Source organism: Triticum dicoccoides, chromosome 2A (genome assembly GCF_002162155.2).
Source record: "Triticum dicoccoides isolate Atlit2015 ecotype Zavitan chromosome 2A, WEW_v2.0, whole genome shotgun sequence".
Taxonomy (NCBI): domain Eukaryota; kingdom Viridiplantae; phylum Streptophyta; class Magnoliopsida; order Poales; family Poaceae; genus Triticum; species Triticum dicoccoides.
Window position 1 is genome coordinate 31,501,673 of NC_041382.1, and position 14,319 is coordinate 31,515,991.

Below are 14,319 nucleotides of genomic sequence, written 5' to 3' on the forward strand. Positions count from 1 at the left end.
GGCAACTCATGCCAGCATATCTATCAACTAACTATCATGCATTGGGCAAGTTTTGGACACTCTCGGCTCAAGTCATCGACGATTCCGGCCCTCGCATCTCGGGAGCGGATCTTTTGGGCAACTCATGTGGCATCTCTAGCAACTAGCTCTCATGCGTTGGGCAAGTTTTGGACACTCTCGGCTCGAGTCATGGACGATTCCATCCCCCGCATCTTGGGAGTGGATCTTTTGGGCAACTGACTCACATGTGTTAGGCAAGTTTTGGACAATCTCGGCTCGAGTCATCGACGATTCCAGCTCCCGCATCCCAAGTCTCGCACCCGCGCTCAAAAATATCGATTTTCCCATGAAGATGGGACCCCCCCCACACACACACACACACCCCTCTTCAATCTCCCTATTCCGCCTCTATCACACAGAATTATATATGCGAGTAGAAAAACACATGCTTAGGGGTGTCGATTTTGGGATACTTAGCGGTGATTTGCAGCCCAGTTCTTCGACCACTCGAGACAACGCTTCCCCGGATCTAGCTCTACCCCACTAGGTGGCCGCAATGTACAAATAGCGCTGCCCCCTTGGCTCTTCCTCTTCCTTCGCTTGCTGGTCACCGGTACTCCGACATCTCTCTCCTCCCTTCCGCTTGCTGGTTGTTGTAAATCATATGCCAAAATAAATATTGTAGGCAACTTTCTGACATTATTAGACAATTTAGTGTAGAAATCATTGACTAGAAGGAAGCATGGTGTTTGGCTAGAACTCAGTGTCCAAAAAGGGTGTTTGGCTAGAACTCAGTGTCCAGAAAGGTTATAGATTGACTAGAAGAAAACATGTTTTTTTTTGTCTTGACTTTCTCGGTCTGAAGTACAGTCCACAACTTCTTACTTTTCCTTGCTTAGTGATGTACTAATGGCTAACAAAAGTGCCAACAGGGGAACTGGTTCAGCTCCAACTAAGGAAGGAGAGCTAGTGAATTGTTCAAACAGATGGAACTGACAGTGCACACATCAAAATAATATCCTGTTGTTAACTACATCTTGTGTGTGACATCAACGACCACTGAAAGACAGAGAATCTTTCATTCAGATGCAGTGTTGCTTTCCCCTAGGAGAGTTTACTTTAATGTGTACTAAAAATAGCATAACAATAATAATATGTGCTAATCCTTTGTAAAAATCAATTTGATTCTGGCGGCATTATTCAACACGCACTAATGTGCTTATACTTCTACACATATCTTGTAGTATTAGAAGTTTAGAACCGACGGACTTGTCAATGTATAAACCATCCAAGTAGGCCTTTTTTATTATTGAACCAATGTGTTCCTGTACAAGTTTCAGTCTAGCTGATATGGACACCATATTCAATAGTAATGTTTAACTAGGCGGACAGACATTTCATTAGTGGCGGAGCTACGGCTGGGCAAAACCCTGCCAAATGAGATTACAGTGTAGAGTGTGGTGCTGAACTGGGGCTCTGGGAGCAAAATTTCAGACATATTTCTTAAGCTAGTTGGTTTTGGCCCACCGAATGAAGCATGTGTAGCTTCGCCACTGCATATCATGCAACCAACTAACAAAATCATTAGGCAGGCAAATCATTAGGCTGATATGGATACCATGATCAACAGAAATGTTTAACCATCCAAGCAGACAACATTTCAGTATGTTACTTGCTATTTCAGATATATAGCACCTCAATGAGATGAAAAAATTGACTAACATTTGAGGCAACTACAGATAAATAGTTAGGCAAGTTTTGTACGACAAAAAAAGGCATGTTCTGTGGGAAAGGATCTGGCAATTACTCATGAACTACTCATACTGCAAACTCTAGCAACGCACCACATCTCTGTGTAACTCAACACGCACTTTGGTAAATCCAAAAATTGGTTCAGAACGGCTCACCCTGTGGACGAAGAGCGGGAGGGAAATCTACAGTGAGGTACTGCATCGCATCCATTGCTCAGTGCTTCTTGTCGCCGTCCACATGACCCCTGCAGGCATGGTTGTGGAGGAAGAATTTGAGGCAATACTTCAAGAGAATCCTCCCTATACTGTGCAGCTAGGGAATTGAACTGTAGTGGATCTCCAAGGGGCGCGTGAGCAAAAGGCGCCGTCGCTGGTTGGAATCTGCAGGGGGCGGCCGGAGCAGCCGCTTCCTCCTTTTGTTGCTGTTGTTGGATGAGAAGGGACTGCGTCAAACAGGAAGCAAAGGTCCCAGCCACGGGATGCATCAATCCGGCGAGGGATCGACGCGGCGGGGTGTAGGACGACGCCGGGGAGGGAGAAGCAGAGCGCGGGGTCGCTTCGCCGCCGGTCTGGGGCAGGGGAATGCGTCCGCTCATGCGGGGTGCTTCGTTGCCGGTCGGGGTGTGGGGGCCCATCGGTGGATAAGAAGGTTGAGGAAGGAGGGGCTCCGGCGCAGGATTTGGCTCGGTGGACGCCGGCGAGCGCGAGGGCCAGGGCAATGGAAGCGAGCGCAGCAGATCTCATCAGGCGTGGAGGAAAGTGTGCACAGGGAGAGGGAGAAGGTGGGTTCGAGAGGAGTGGGGAACGGACGCACAGCCGCACGGGCAGAATGGCTTCGTTTGTGTCGGCCCGACCGCCCAGCACCTGGAGGCCGCGATTTTGATCCAACGGCGCCGAAGGGTGTGTGCTCGGGACGTCTAAACAGCAAAGCTTTGCTTTTAAGAATTTAGGATAAAAATACCCCTAGCCTTGTTATCATGTTGCCCACTGTATAGGAGTTGAAAGATGCTCAATCTTATTTATATACTAGATCATCGAAGGCGCGTGTTGCCGCGCCCATCTATGTTAAAATATAATGATAGTAGGTATTACGAAATCACTCGATGTATTATTAAAAATGGTAAGCTTTGAGACTATACTTGGAGGAATTGCAAAGCATTGAGGTTACACTTACCAGAAAATAAATGTCAAAATCGGAGTGCAAGATACTCAATTGAAAAGTATTAACTATATATCATTATAATAGACTCCTTGAGATGAATTAATGCTACAAATTTTCCATGTCAAATATGTATAATGCAATTCATAGACACAAAGCTCACTCCAGCCTTTATGAAAAATAAAGATCTGCAATTAGCTTGGTTATTAAGTGAGAGGCTTCAAAACACATTATCAAACATTGCACATGTCTTTTTTACAGGCGGTACTGCCAAATCAAGCACTCAAATACAAGAGACCTTTTAAAAGTAACAATCATACATCAACAAAACTTTGATCTAGCCCCCTGACCTTTCTATATCGTCAGCCACCTCAATTTTTTTCTCCAGCCAAAAACACCACCTTCTGCTCCAACGTGAATAAATGTCAAATACTACTACATCTGTTCTTAAGCAGATCATTTGATGTTCAGTCTTGATTGGAGTTATATCGTTTGCCACCTCAATTTTTTCTCAAGCCAAACACACCATCTTCTGCTCGAAGGTGAACTTGATGTTTTCAGCTTGTTCAAAGAGAGGAAAAAAAACTTAAATCCATGTGAACATTGGTAAAAGGGTTAAAGTTGCATGAATGTAGTTGTATAATTTTCAGCCTTTCAGAACCCATGTAGCTCCCCTTCATAAGCAACAAAACACATCACACAAAAAAAAACAGTACCATATTTTCACCAGGCAAACTTCATTCATGCAAGTGACTGGAAACGCACAACAAAACATGGTTGAAGAGAAAAGTTCCCTTCCTTAAGGGCACGTTGTTAGGTAGAAATGATGCACCCTTGTGGATCAAACATGGGTAAACGAGCTTACAACCATGCGCTCGAGCAAATAAATCGCCACTCGTTTACCTGGAAGCGACAAAAATTTCAGAAAGTTTCAGGTGATTGGAGCCATGTGGATCAAACGCAGGTGGGCAAGCTTACAAACGGCCTTCCAGGTTCCCAAGTGTTGTTCTTGTACAAGTCCAGTCTAATTAGGTTCTGAAAATCATCAAGTTCCGATAGGATCGCCCATTCATTTTTGTGTGTGTGCATGCAAAAGCATACAAATAGTCCAGACAAATGCATTGCATTGAAATGAATAATCGGTAATATTAAACAGAAATATGTCAGGCCTAAATTTCATGAAAGAAACTCTGACGAAATTTAGGACGTAAAAAAATACACCATCGGGAAAAATGGAAATGGATCCTACATTCTTTCAAAATAGATATGTTAGTTATTTAGTTCACAATGTCCAGAACAGATTTTAGGAGGACACAGAAGGACAGAAAATAGTATCCTATCTACTTGTTTCACCTAAGATGGCATACTTGTATATAACACTAAAATGGAAGCTATGGTTTCCTCCTTTTATGACTAAATATCTTCAGATTCATTAGTCATCGGAGAGGCTGAAACCATGACCCTTATATTAGTTTCTGTTTTCAAGTTCATATACCTGCTACCGCTTTTCACAAAACAATTCTACGTGCAACCGACTGATAAAACCTTTAGCTTAATTAGCATCGGTTGTAGTAAAAGTAAACAGTTACTTACCCAGCTTAACACATAAACTTTGAACGGACAAAAGTACCAAATTGAATAAATTGAAAGTTAAACAAATTTTAACATGGAGGCTGGAAAATATGCCATTCTCAAATCTTGATCAAAACCGAAGAATTGGCATTCACCACTTTATCATATATAAGAACTGATCGGATACTACAAAATAAGATTTCATCTGCTCACCTTGGGGCAGCAATCTCCACAACACATACACATAAGGAAGAACACAGGGAGATCTACCGAACATGATCTTGAATATTTTGTGCTGCTGGAGTAGAGAGGGTGAGCGAAGAGTGGACGGGGAGGAAGCATATATACATGCATCAGTTGGAAACTGAGGTGTGCAGGCTAGATTCGCGCGCGCGTCGGCTCGATCCCACCGCAGGTCGCCTGCTTCGCCTGAATCGAGCGGCCGCCCTTGATTCGTTCTTGTGTGGAGCGAGTTTTTTTTCCTTTACAGAAAGGGAATCGGCGAATCGCTTGTAGTGATGGCCTTCGATGCATTGGGTCGAGCAGGAAATGATGGCCCAATTAACCACAGGCCTCCAAAATAGCTATGGGAGTAGCTGCCCTTTCAACGATAGGCCCAGTTCGCGGCAAACCTGGTGTTAACTTTAGATCGGACGGCCAGGACGTTTAAAAAACGAAATCTAACGGACAGAAATGCCTAATTCGTGAGGGGCAGGGATTACGCTCAGTTTTACTGTTCTTAATTGCACACTCTATTTTCTTGCCTTGGTATATTATTGCAAACCCGACAAACGTGGAATTTTGACTTCCTATTTCTCGAATATAATCCCACTATAAATTTTCTGTTACACATACCTTTGAATTCTGAACCTGCAGATATATACCTTTGAACTCTCAACCTGTAGCTATTTTGAGATTGATAACACTTGTTTTTTCATGAATATTACTTAGTGGATCGTATAATTTTTTTTAACACAAGCTGAAAGTAGGCACGCAGGGTATGCTTGAGCTGATCCTTGATATTGATAGCACTTGTTTAGGTTGCAGTTTTGGGCGTTAGTGATGTTGGCTCCAGTATAACCATATTTGCTTGATGAGTTTTGATCCGGTGCAAGTCAAAGGATTGTTTTGATTGGGAGGTGATTGGTTTGGAGTAAAACCTTGATGTTGGTTGTTTGGGACAAAAATGTTCATCGACGTACTTGGGGTAATTTCACGCAGGAGGTTCGGTTTGAGGATTTTCTAGAGGCAAGCTGGTATTGTTTAGGTTGTCAGTCAAGCAGCTTGAAAGCGTGCCCACTGTCTATGCAAATTCACCAGTGTAGCTATTGTATCTTGCAGGAAACTCTGTTATCACACAACAAACAACCTGATGTTCTACGAGCTAATGCGGATGCAAGGGAACCATTCAGCAGCGGCAAGTGACTCGCTCGAGGCGACCAAAGGGTCGTTCGTTGGTCTGTGAAACACTTTGCCCCGTGTGGTATAGGCAATTGGAAACGCCATGGAACTGTTTTTCATTCGGTTTTAAGAGCCTCTGCAAGATATTCAGTTTGGAACGTGTGCAGGGTTAATTCAATGCAAATGCACTTTAATTCATGCAGCTCCCACCAATATATTTTTATACTCACTAGTGCAATCACTAGGATATATAGATAGGGGTACATGTTTTTGGCACCAGCAGCACAATGCTGATGGAAATTCAGCGAGGAATTTTTCAGTCTACATGCACAAACACTTGTACACTAATGCTGCAATGAACACTGCATGCCACTAAAATGTTCTTCAGATAGCACCATCTTTGGCTGCCAGGGAGATAAGGTGCAGGAACAGGTGGAGCTTGTAGCTGGCTACCTTGCCGTTTTGGCACAATCTTCCTCATAGAACACCTCGCCAACCGATAAAAAATAAACCTCGACGTCATTTGGCAGGGAGAAGGTGCTGCGCCTTGCTCGGTGTTTCTTCTCCGCAGAAGAACAGAGAGACCTGGGGGTCGGTGTGGTGGGTAGAGGGAGATGACAACAGGAGAGGGGTGATGTGAGAGCATAGTAAATTTTTAGAGGTGACAATCTGACAAACAAGACGGGAAAGTGAACCGCGGTGCGCGCGGCAGGTTACGATAAATGACACACCCCACATGCGTCACTTATCGCAGTATGAGAAGGTGGGAGTGGTCTTTGCAAAGAGCACACCTTGATTAACTAGTTAGGGCGTGTTTGGTTGCCGTATCCAACAGTAGTTGCATTGCATAGCCTTCTCAACTCAGCCTGGCTATGCGAATACAGCCTCAAATGCACCATCTGCATGTCGTTTGGTTGCCTGCATGCCCTCTTGCCTGCATAGGCAGAACCATACTACCTGGTGTTTGGTTGCCTGCATGTTAGTGGACAAACCCAAGCCATGGTGTTTGGTTGTATGTAACGCCTGGTGTGTGGTAACCTCTTTGACTAGTTGGTGAGGTTATCAGCACACTTCGGCACAACCATCTAACACACATCATAAGCAGAGCAGCGTATAAACAAAGGATCAACTTAGGGCTGGGCATTTGGTCTAACCGAGAATTTCGGTTCAGTTTGTTCGGGTTATAGCAAATTCGGTTTCCTAGAAACGATGACCGATCGGTCTTTCATAATTTTGCTAACCGAGAGTTCGGGGCGCCGTGACTTCGGTCCGGTTTCCGGTATAACCGAACAAGCCCGAAGCTATCAGATCGAACAGAGAAAGAAAACACTGTCAATCGAACTCAATCAGATCTAAAGGCAAAAACATCTCATCTATCTAATCAGTTTCTCAATAAGACGGGAAGTCAACAAGGAATAATATGACGGGATGGTCAAAGAAATCACAAAGGAAATAGGAGATAAGTCCCGCTAAGGGCTGCCAGTCCACCAGGCGGCCGTTGACGGCTGGAGAGGAGAGCAGAGCGCCCTCGCTGGTGGGGGAGAAGACAAGGGAGGAGAGCAGAGCGCCACCACCGGCAGGGCAGTAGACAAGGGAGGAGAGCATAGTGCTACCGCCGGCGGGGGAGGCAACGCTTGTGGCGGCTAGGTCAGGTCGTTGCGTGAGATGGGAAATCGGGAGTGACTTTCCGGCAGTTCACGTGGGGTGCTAGTTTGCTGGGCCTCGGGAGTTGCCAGGTAATGATAATGGGCTGGGCTATTTCTCAGATTTTGAAATACGTACAGGATATATATCGGTTTATCGGGTAACCGATGCCTGTAACCGAGAATCCCGAACTAATTTCGGTTCTACAGAAGTTAGGACCGAAGTAGCAACCGAAATAATCGATTTCGGTCAGTTCAGTGCCGGTCCCGGTTCTTTCGGTTCGGTATTTTGGTCTTCGGTTTATATGCCCATCCCTAGATCAACTACTTAAGAGCATATTTCAGATAAGCAGTACCATACTTCATAACAGTTCTACGCATAAACCATAAACATAAACAGTTCAAAACATACTCGATACTACTTAGGGAGGCCCCGGCCCTACTCCTTGGCAGCGAAGGCTTCGTCGTGCTTCCCGCACTTGTTGACGACCTCAATGCCATCGTCGTCGAAGATGATAACCTTGAGGGTGTCGGGAGTGAGGAGCTTGAACGTCACCATGTAGCCGATATTGATCTGATGAACGGCTACGTAGGTGGCACAACCCTGATCCAGGGTCACCCTGCCGTTCATCGGCTTCACCGTCACCTTCCAGGAGCAGCCGGTGTTGTTCCTGAGCTTGAACTCTGTCGGCACCGCGGCGAAGTGCTTGGTGAAGTCCAGGGGCATGGGGATGCACTCAAGCTTCAGTGCAAGGATGACCCTGCAGAAGTGAGTCAAGCCATCCTCCTGATGGTAGTGGCCGTAGTTGCAGCGCTTGTTGCTGAGGGGGGGGGCTCCTCCATGCCCTCGTCGTCGCCACCCTCAGGCGTCTTTGGGTCTTCCTCGGCGGTGGGCGGCAGCACAACCTCGTCGGACATTAGGGTGAAGGGGCTGCTTGCCCTTGTTGTCAACGGCCGGGAGCACCTCATTGCTCTCCTCGATATGCACACAATTCATGGAGTCAGACACAACACAGAGTTCATGGCTTATTGAAGAGCATGTAGTTAAAACGGCATGACTGTCACTCTTCTCCTCTCCATCGCCCCTATATTTACTCACCCTGCCCAGCACTACTTACCCACCCCCTCTCTTCTCTCACTGTCAACCTTCCTCCTCCCCATCACCATGAGCTCTAGCTCCAGCTCCAACGCCAACCCCTTCCCTTGAGGGTATTGGCTGGAGGGCTTTCTTCCTCGGGTGGTCGGCTGGTGACCGCACCAAATTCGAGAACACCATGGAGGTGTGCTCGAACTTCGGCTCCATGCCTGAGATGCAGAAGGAATCTAATGCAGTGCTCATGAGGGCCACTGCACAAGAGCTGAAGATGTTGATTCCTGACCCAGCGAAGGGCGTGATGGCAGATGATATCATTCGCCGGGGCCATGAATCAGTACATCTCCGACGATGCTAAACAAAGGAAGAAGTGGTGCAAGTACAAGAACTACTGGGCTCCTAATGACCGTGTGCCGCAGTGTATTGGGAGGCGGCTATGGCGCCTCCGGTGGTCATCGGTGGGGAGCCTAAGGAGGAGGAAGAAGCGGTGCAGATGCCAGCGAGGGCGCCGGAGCCAGTCCGTCATATCTGGCAGATCGACCTCGACTCAGCCAAGGACGACGACGACGACCCGCCGGCCCGCACTGCGATGAAGAAGAAGATGAAGGCCAGCAGCTCGATCCGCCGCTCTGCACGCCGCGGTGAGCCGGTGTCCGTTGTGTACCCCCAATCCCCCAATCCCATTTCTTCATCCGCATCTACCTCTATTCCGATCTTGCATGAACTAGTTTGAAGTACTATGAACTCGCATGAACTTGTATGAACTACCTCTACATGCTTATCTACCTCTATATTCCCCATTCCCCTCCGCCATGGATTGAATCTATCGCCGGATCGAACGAGAAAAAATACTGCATGTCGAACAGAGAGAAGGGCTTACCGCCATTGCCGCGGGCCAAGTGATGATCCGCTCGCCGGTGATGGAGTCCGGTGGTCTTCTTGCTCTGCTCCGATCTGCCGCCGCCGGTGAGAGTTGGGAGAGTGAGGGAGAGTGGGGAGAGGGAGCGATGAGGCTAATAACTGCCGGCGCTTAGGGAAGCAACGCGGCTTCTCGAGCGTAGCCGCGCGCGTGCAGCCGCCGCCGCCGCTCACCTGCACCGCTCGGGCCTGGCCCTGGAGAAACTGCCGATTCGTGCGTTCCCAGGGAGCCAGGCCCAGGAGTTCTTTAAGGTTCGTGCCATGCGAGCCGAACAGTGAAAGCAGGCAGCCAATCGGCCTGTTTCCGTCCCGCGCGAGCCAGGCCGGGCCTCATGCAGGCTACCAGACACGTCCTTGATGATTTTGAGATATAGCTCCTATAGCTCCCGCGCCTCATGCTGCCCGTTTGTACACGTTTTTTTAGACAAGCCCGTTTATACACGTGCCAGGGCCGTACGCGTTCTCACGGGCTGGCCCGTGGCCCATCTGACCAGGTTTGGCCACTGTTGGCCGCACCAGACCAGGCAGAGGCAGGACCTCCCCTCTTCTCCGTCCGATTTCCCAGCTCACCTCCGGCGCCATGGCTGTGGCCTCTGCCGCCGCCACCACCGCGGCCGCCAGTGCCTCACAGAGCCGCATCCCAACGTCGCGAGGACTGGGGGGAAGCTTCCGGGCGCGCCGTCGGCCCGGCATCCGGACTGGACGGTCGCCGCTGCCCCGGCCGGACCTCAGCGCCAGCTGCGCCACGGCGACTACCCGCCCTCGCCCTCGCCAGTGCCCGCCCTCAGCGTCATCTCTCACGGCGGGTGGTCGCCGCGCCACATCAGGAGGTCGCTTCTGATTCTGAATCGAGTTTTTGTCTCCTCCGTTGAGACACAAAGCGCATGCCTCCGATTTCGTGCGGAGACAGGTTCAAATCACCGCCGGCGGCGAACTGGCACCGGAGGGGACATGCTGCGCCGACGACGAGTTCTGCTGCCCGCTAGCGCTGTGGGATTCACGGCGCACGGTCGACTGAAGCTTCTGAACAAAGTCCACAACGGACTGAGCAAGAGGACGACTTGCTTAGCTGGTATACCAATTCCACCTCTCTACCACCACCTTATGTGACTAACAAGTTGCAGGATTGAGTTATGAAATTTTGCAATATATAGCAGATTCACATAGTGTCAGAGAACAATCCGCCCTTTATCCATCCAGGCTTCTGGTGACTGGTGGTGTGTAGCGCACGTTCACATCAGCAACTTTTCTTTGTGGTCAGATCCAAAATAGCGCATTTCTGCGCCTATTGGCATCCATGGTCCATGTTTTGTCATTAATTTGATGTCTATGGCTACCCACCAAAGGAGTCTTGAACAAAATGTTAGGTGAGTCAACACAGTGCCCTTGGCCATAGGTAAAGTTGCTGTCCAAGCATACCTTCTACCATGGACCACAACTTTGTTTACCAAGCAAGTGTATTGTATTTCGAATAGCAGGTGTATATAAAGGAGCACAAAATAAGAGCTTGCTCTCAAGCCTACACCCTAGAACACAAAGATATAGTAGAAGCTTTTCTCTTTCAAATGGGCCGCTTCTTGCCATGGGGGTGCTTGCTCCTCGTCCTGTGCGTAGTCCACTCCATGCTTCCGGGTTCTTCAGGCTGCTTAACAGAGGAAAGGGCGGCCCTCATGGATATTAGCTCTTGGTTTACGAGCGCAAACTCCGAGGTTCCCAGTTCGTGGGGACACGGGGATGACTGCTGCTCGTGGGAAAGGATAACGTATGACAACAGCACACGGCAAATATTGGGTCTCGACCTTTCCTATCTCTACCAGGAAATCCCTATCCGTAATAGTGATGGTTCCATGTCAGTCAAAGCTATGGAAGTTGCATGCTGGAACCTCAACTTGACAATCTCTTCTTCGTTCCGGGAGCTTCAGCTGCTAGATTTCTCGCGAAATTTCGCTTGCTTACAAAATTTCGACGGTATGTGACTTCTGTTGCATGCATACAACTCTATAGTAGTATCCTTCCAATAAGTTTGATTGCAAAATTTTATTCTGAATCGAGCAATTCCTCAGGTCTACAAGGATTGAGCAAGCTCAAGTATCTCAACCTCAGTGACAACAGTTTCATAGGGAATATCCCAGAATCTGTCAGCAACCTGGTTTCTCTGGAGGTCATAATCTCAAGAGAAATAACATGAGTGGGTCTCTTCAGAATATAGGTACTGAGACGAATAGATTAAATATCCCTTTTCAGTTTGGTGCAATTAAATCTTACTTGCCATAAATCATGTATACATGGCAGGTTTAAAAAATCTCCAGAATCTACGAGAATTGCATTTGGGATCCAATCGATTGAATGGTAGCCTCCCAGCATCCTTATTTGCCCTTCCATGCCTTGAGTACTTGGATCTTTCAGAAAACCTCTTTGAAGGACATATACCTATAAGCTCAACTTGGAATTGTACCTCGTTGCTTCAAACTATCCGGTTATCTGGAAACAAGCTAAGTGGTAAAATTGATTTCTTCTGGCTAAGATATTGTACTGAGCTCAAAGAGATAGATCTGTCCAGGAACACTGATTTGGTTGTTCTAGTGAAAATGCATGGTTGGGTACCTAAATTTGAATTGAGAACACTAATGCTTTCTTCATGTAACCTTGATAAGAGCATGATTACAGAGCCACATTTCCTACACACACAACATCATCTGCAGTTTCTTGATTTGTCAAACAATAATTTGCGGGGAAGCATGCCCAATTTTCTGTTCACGAAGGAAGCGACACTAGTTTACCTGGATCTTTCGAGTAACTCATTAGTTGGATCATTATACCCGATATGGAAAAACCAAACTAATCTTCGACTGCTGAACATAGCTCTAAACCGTATTGAAGGACAGCTGCTTGCCAATATAAGTTCAATGTTTCCCGAGCTGATGATTCTCAATGTTTCTCATAATAATATATCTGGAGTTGTGCCATCTTCACTGTGCAACATTGGCAGCATTGAAATTATGGATCTGTCAAATAATAAATTTGCAGGAGAGGTACCATCTTGCTTGTTCACTGATTGTTCTGCTTTGGAAGTATTGAAGCTTTCAAACAATAACCTCGGGGGTGTGATACTTGATGGGGCTAGTAACTTGTCTGCGGCAGAAATATACCTAGACAACAACAAATTTGAAGGGACTCTACCTAGAAATCTGTCTGGTAATGTCCAAATCATGGATTTACATGATAACAATATGTCAGGAGCACTGGACATTTCATTATGGAATCTTCCTTCACTGGCAGCTTTGAGCCTAGCTAGAAATAGTTTAACCGGTGACATTCATCCAGAAATTTGTAAATTAACAAGCCTTCAGATGTTAGATCTATCGGATAACTATTTTCTAGGGCTTATACCACACTGCAGCAGTACATTACCACTCCAGTTTCTGAGTATATCTGGGAATTCACTGTCAGGCTCTCCAAATGCATTTTTCAACAGCTCCTTCATTACAGCTTTGGATCTCAGCCGGAATCAGTTCACAGGCAACCTTGAGTGGACACGATATCTTTCTGAAATCAGGCTACTGTTGTTAGGCAGAAATAAGTTTGAGGGACAGATCTCATCAAATCTCTGTTGTCTCCAGTACTTGAGTATAATTGACATCTCTCATAACAAACTCTCGGGTTCTGTACCACGGTGTATTGGTGGCATCCCATTTGAAGACCCTGAACCTGAAGCTTATACATTTTACTGGCCCAGAACCTCCAGTAACTCTTTTGGAGGGGGGTTTGGTGTGTTCGATGATATGGGCTTCTCATATAACAGTGATTATGAACTCCAAGGATTCACCTTCACCACTAAATGGAACCCATACACATACGGACACAACTTCTTCATGTCGATGTCTGGCATTGACTTGTCTGCAAACATGCTGTCGGGCGAGATTCCGATGGAGATGGGGAATTTGAGCCACATCAAGTCTCTCAACTTGTCGAACAATTTCTTTACTGGCTCTATCCCTGCAACCTTTGCAAACTTGACCGAGATTGAGAGCTTAGACCTATCAGAAAACAGGCTGAGCGGATCAGTGCCATGGCAGTTAACTCGGCTATCATCCCTAGAGGTGTTTTCTGTGGCATACAACAATTTATCGGGGTGTCTACCAGCCAGCGGTCAGTTCAGCACATTCGATATGGACAGTTACAAAGGGAACAACAACCTTAGATCATGCACTTCAAGTTCAGGTCCCATGGCACCAAATGGTGTTGCAGGAAGTGTGGCTGATGATTCTGACCCGATCCTTTTACGTGGTCAGTGCCGTTTCATTCATCTTGGCATTTTGGGCCACTGTCGCATTCGTATTTTGCCATGCACTTGGACGGCGTGTTGTACTCAAACTGTAATAGGTAAAGAGACAGAGGGCTAGGTGAATGGCGACGATTTATACACAACATAAATATTTGTAAGCTGTGCCTTAATAATCTGCTCTCCTGTTCTGTTGTAAACTATGCTATCATTTGTTGCTTTATAGAAGCTTTGTCTCAGCAGAAGTGTATTTCCAATTTGTTCTTGTGCATGAAGGTGAGTGAGCCTGTTGAAAATATGAACTTGAAAATAGACTGGGGTGCTGAGGAGGTAAGAAGATGCTGCCCTCTGGGGTAGAATGGTGCTTAAGGGTGTGTTTGGTAGCATTCTCAAGCATGGTTGTTCTTCCCTTATACATGTTGAACATGCATTTGTTGTTGTCTGGTAGCGGTGTTGAGACATGTTGAGCTGACACTTTGTTTGGTATCCTGTATCTGTTT

At 46.8% G+C, this 14,319-nt stretch overlaps 1 long non-coding RNA gene and 1 pseudogene across 2 annotated transcripts in view; one reads left to right on the forward strand and one right to left on the reverse strand.

The window, feature by feature from the left end:
- Window positions 1-2,589, reverse strand: part of LOC119352949 — an 8,703-nt gene extending 6,114 nt beyond the window's left edge. For both annotated transcript variants that reach the window (XR_005170278.1, XR_005170277.1), the window contains exon 1: window positions 1,908-2,589. This is a non-coding gene — a long non-coding RNA (uncharacterized LOC119352949). The remainder of the gene's footprint in view (window positions 1-1,907) is intronic.
- Window positions 2,590-10,300: 7,711 nt separating this feature from the next.
- LOC119352950 lies at window positions 10,301-14,041 on the forward strand (annotated as a pseudogene).
- The last annotated feature ends 278 nt before the right edge of the window (window positions 14,042-14,319 follow it).